Genomic DNA, 5,309 nt, shown 5'->3' with positions numbered 1-5,309 from the left:
GGAAAATTTGAGTAAAAAATTCCCTCTGGAGGGAATTTTTGTCATTGGAAACACTGATGTGTCTAACGTGTAAGTGAAGATGAACAAAAACAAGTTTCACCTGTTACGTGCAGCGCAGACGCAATGGCTGCCAGAAAGAGGGAAAAGAGTTGAGGAGGAGGAGCCCAGGTGTCTGGGTCAAGGAAAACAAGTCCATCTGTTTGCTGCAGGTGGAAATCGAGGAACGGATGTTTACGGTCTCATGACGCTTGGAGTCAGCGATGCCAACCCTAGCACAATAATGCTAAACCTAACACAATTTGAGGTTCGTTGGCACCTATAGCTTTTGTCTGGTCTTACGACGAGCGGCCTACATGCTGACAAGGGAAGTGGGGAGCGGGGAAAACAACGGTGATGTCGAGAGTTATGACGGTGCAGAAGGAGGTGCTGCGCGCACCTCGTTCTACAAGGTGGTCGATTTCTCATCGCGGTCGCTTCCCCGCTCCCTACTTCTCTTGCCAGTATGTAGGTCGCCCGCCGTAAGATTAGACAAGAGCTCTAGCACCCTGTGTTTGCATAAATTCACGGATCTTGGTGTCACATATGACGCAAATCTATGTTTTAAAGAGCATATCCATCATATCGTTAACCCAGCGTATAAGAAATTAGGATTCATAAAAAGATGTGGGGAAGATCTGGAAAGTACATCAATATTAATAACTTTGTATGTCTTCCTAGTAGGCTTACTCGTAGAATATGCATCGGTAATATGGCAGCCTTTGAACAAAAACATGTGACGGAAATAGAGATGATTGAGTCCAAATTCTTGAGGTACATAAAGTACACAGAAGACAATGTGTACCCTAAATTCACTCCATACTCTGAGCTTGTATCGCAGTTTAATAGAAAGGTTTAATCTTAATTTGATGAGCACGCTATATAAAAGTGTAAATAACAAAATATACTCTACGGGTTAGTATCTTCATTGCAATATCTTGTACCTCAAATGAGAACCAGACCGAAACCCAGGTTGTTTCATGTACCAAAACCTAGAACAAATTATGGGAAGATATCTCCGATGTGGAAAATGGGTAAAACTTATAATGAAGTGGTATCGTTGATATAAACAGTCTGTCACTTGAATCATTCAAAAGAGCCTTGTTGGGTCAGTGGAGAAAGAAGTGAGGGTTTCGTCTGTACAGTAATTAGTAAAACAGTTAATGTTATGCACAAAATGTATGTATGCCTGCCTCAATGGAACAATGTTCTGTGGCATCATTTGTTTAATAAATAAATAATTGGAAAATCTAGCATAATTTGCACACTTGCTTCTCTTGGAGAAATAAATTCACTTTAAAAGGCGGTGATTTGAGAAATTAAAAATAAAATCATATTTCCGGTCCAGTCACACCAGTCCGGTCCTATCTTCATCTTTTCTTTATTCTCACCAGTTCATCTCGCGAGGAACATTTCATGGCAAGAAATCGGTAGAAAGTTGTGGGACGCAAAATGTTCGGCTTTGTAGTCGACGAATTGTCTAAACCTTTCTCTAGTTCAATGTTCAGGGGTCTAGGGTTCGAATCTCGGACTGGGCATGAATGTGTGTGAGTGTCCATTCATCATATCATATCATCACTCATCCCCATCTTCGCAAATTAGCCAAAAGTGGCACAAAAGCGAAGTAAAATAAAGAATTTCATAATTTCACAGATTGAACAGCACATTTTCTCATGTGGAGGTTGGCAACGCTGCTTGGAGCTAAAAGGACTTCGCTTTCGGTTTCAGTTGTGGCATCTGGAACACCATGCATCAGGAGAGAGACTATACGGACAGTAAAAGTATAGCGTGCTGGAGTCAACAGATTGAAAACAGGGGAGATTTATTTTAAGGGACAGAATTGGTTGAAATTAAAGAAGGTAAATGATATGCACGCTATGTGCAACGATGTTTCTCAACGTTACAGTGCATGCATGTCCAGAAGAGAAGGGTGAAAGATCAAAGTCACGATTCCTGTCCAAGCTTGACTGTTGCTTTATCCTGGAATTTCCTTCATGTTATTTCAATTCAAGTCAGTATCTTGGCGGGTTGTGTTCGTATTTGAGTGTCAGTCCTTGCTGGGCTCTGACTCATTATTTTGATTGCACTGATGACATGGTAGGATTTTCTTTATGTTGTTTTAGTCCTGCCTGCAACTGTCGCGGTTTGGATTTCCTTGTATTGCCTCTCTTGGCAGGATAAGATGTAGCAGTTCTAGACGTTCTTCTATTAGTCGTCCATCCTTCGCAGCTTTTATATGTGTCGCCGTGGATTTTGCAATCCAATTTCACCACAACTTTAGTTTGATTCGCAAATGTAATTCATGCAATTCTCAAGAATTTAACTGATGAAAATCTTTCCCATCTTTCCTGTGGTAATCAGGGCATTCCCTTTGGCGTAGTGGTAACGTCGTTGCCTTGTAATCCAGTCGTTTCGGGTTCCCAGCGGAGGCACATGTCATAGTGGTTCGGATCCCACTTTAAACGGTAGGTCCAGTCCCAATTAGCCTCTGTGCACAAAGTGGACCTAAAACACCAACTTAATCAATCAATTAATAAACATTGGTGAGAAATACTATGTTATGTTCATATCTAATGATATTTTGTTGGCCTGCGCCAGAAAAGCTGTTTTGGAAATGTCCTCTTCTTTTTAAAAAAAACTTGATATTTCAAGTTCCAAAAATTTACATCTGTTTAGCATGCCTTCTAGAGCATTCATTTGAATTTTCTTGTGGTTTGCTCTCGAATATCTAGACAACAACGAAAGCAAAGCACACAAAGATTGACGTGAATGCTCTAGAACAGTGGTTCTCAAACTGTGGTACGCGTACCCATAGGGGTACATGAACGGCTTGAAGGGGGTACGCGATCAGCTCGGAAGAGAAATGTCGAGAATACCCACACGGCAACATTTTTGCTAGAAATATACTAAATTTGGAGCCGAATCTCTGCTTGAAAGTTTCAAGTGCACATCCAGACATCAAGAAACTGTGTCAGACTATGCAGACACATTCTTCAAACTAGGACCTATGAGGATATACAATAAAATCTCCAAAATTGTGCTTGACAGTTTCATCACAAACTTATTTCTGTTCTTTACTTTTCTTCAACTTTGGAAAAAATACAGGGTTTCTATAAATTAGTTATACAAAAGTAACCGTTAATTGTGAAAAAAGTGTATGTGTAACAGAAATGGTGTATATCAATGAATACAGCATATCTTCAAGTTTATTTTTTGTCGCACGTTGTTAGTTTCAGACGCCGCCACTGGAGGCGTGAGCGTCTGTCTATCTTACACAAGTACCGACTTGGATTGGTCGTGGTGGAACTATTCCGTGGCCACCTCGTCGAAGTTGCTGAGAAGAGGGGGAACAAACACACGTTCTTTAATGTAACCTCAGATAGAGAAATCCATGGGGACAATCAGGCGAACGAGGTGGCCACGGAATCGTTCCACCACGACCAATCCAAGTCGGTACTTGTGTAAGATAAACAAATGCTCACGCCTCCAGTGGCGGCGTCTGAAACTAACGACGTGCGACAATAAACTTGAAGATATGCTGTATTCGTTGATGTATAAACCATTTCTGTTACACATACACTCTCTTCACAATTAAGGGTTACTTTTGTATAACTAATTTATAGAAACCCTGTATATGAAAATTATAGTTTTTTACATACTTCTTGGGAAGCACGTGATTATATTTTTATTCTTGTAACTAATCATAAAGATTGCAAACGTGGATACACCCAGTAAAATAATAAACTTAGGATTCTAATGTGTATTTGTGTACCGTCTCTCCACATACAGTCCGAATGCATTTTGCTTTATTGCAGATGCATGCCTCTAACATATCAAAAACTAATCAGGCAGCCAAAAATAATGCCCAACACCCACTACACGGAGAAAACCTATGGGTGGGGATACATTAGACGTTTAGTTACAACTAAAGGGTAGAACGAAGAAAACGTTTGGGAACCGCTACTCTAGAAGGAAGTCTAAGCAGATGTAGGTATTATTTCAGAATTTGGTTTATCAAAGCTGTTTTTCGAAAAAGTGGAATTTTCGAAAACGAATATGCCGGCATTGACTAAACGTCATTGCCGATATCCTTTAAATCACTTAATATTTTTGAAAAATTCCATTTTATTAGTGTTGGGGTTATTTATGTGTAAAGAACCGAACAGGACAAAGGAAAAAATAAGACAACTGTGAAGTCTTCATATGATATAACATCCAATTTTACTGATTTGGCTATCTTGACAAATTTGTGGTGCTGTGCTCTGGTACAGTTCATCGACAAGTAAGTTCAGGAATGCAAGTTGACAGAAAGGAAGGGGTGGAAACAAACTTCTACTCGCTTGTAAATTTTATTTTCCGTTTCCAGTCTGGATATTATATCCCAAACTCCAATTTGGCAGCCACTGAAATACAGGGTATCATAAAATTTCTTCGAGATTAAAAGAAAAGGAAATTCATGGACATTTATGTTAGACAAGCAAATGTCAAAATACTGAAGATTTAATTTGTTTTAGAAATTTTGAGAAATAATTCATGTTCCTGTTTTATTTAGTAGGGTGTGTTTTTATTAGTGTTAAGACGGAGAAAATATTTATTGCTTTACGATATACCAAAATACATACATTTCGTACATATTTACACATAATAATCTGTATTTTTCTGATTTATTGATATTTAAAGTGTTTGTGTGTGTTATATGCTCAAATCTATTCCCAAATCAAATTATCGAAATATGTTTGATAAATACCATTCTAGGTACTACTTGTTATATCCATTTATACAGAAAATATCTGAATCAAACTAAAATGTTCTGATGATGTTCCCTCATGAATCCAAACAAATGCATGACAATGGAATCTCTTGATATCATACATTTTCTGTACAATATCAAAGGATCATGCCATGGACATTCCATAATAGACATTTCAAAATCCTATAAAATTTTGTTTCGTCAAATGCATGAAAGAGGCGAAAGAGGTTGATCTCCAAATTATAGATGGCTCTATATGCTTAAGATATGTCTAAAATATTAAGAAATTAGAGAACGTATATCTAGCCACTAAAGAATTGTCAGAATAACATGTATATTATATGGAGTAAAGCTAGGTTGTGAATTGGAGAATGCGATATTGTGTTAGAAAATAACGTAGTCATTAACGAGGAACCTATAACTAACTGATCGCAACATGGTTTAATGAGGGTTGCCTTTCATAACCATTTCTTTTTGTTTAGATGTACTGTTTGATAATGTTTTATACTCTTATTTACGACAA

This window comes from Lepisma saccharinum, chromosome 18, assembly GCF_977018435.1.
Source record: "Lepisma saccharinum chromosome 18, izLepSacc3.1, whole genome shotgun sequence".
Classification (NCBI taxonomy): domain Eukaryota; kingdom Metazoa; phylum Arthropoda; class Insecta; order Zygentoma; family Lepismatidae; genus Lepisma; species Lepisma saccharinum.
This window is presented reverse-complemented; position numbering follows the sequence as displayed.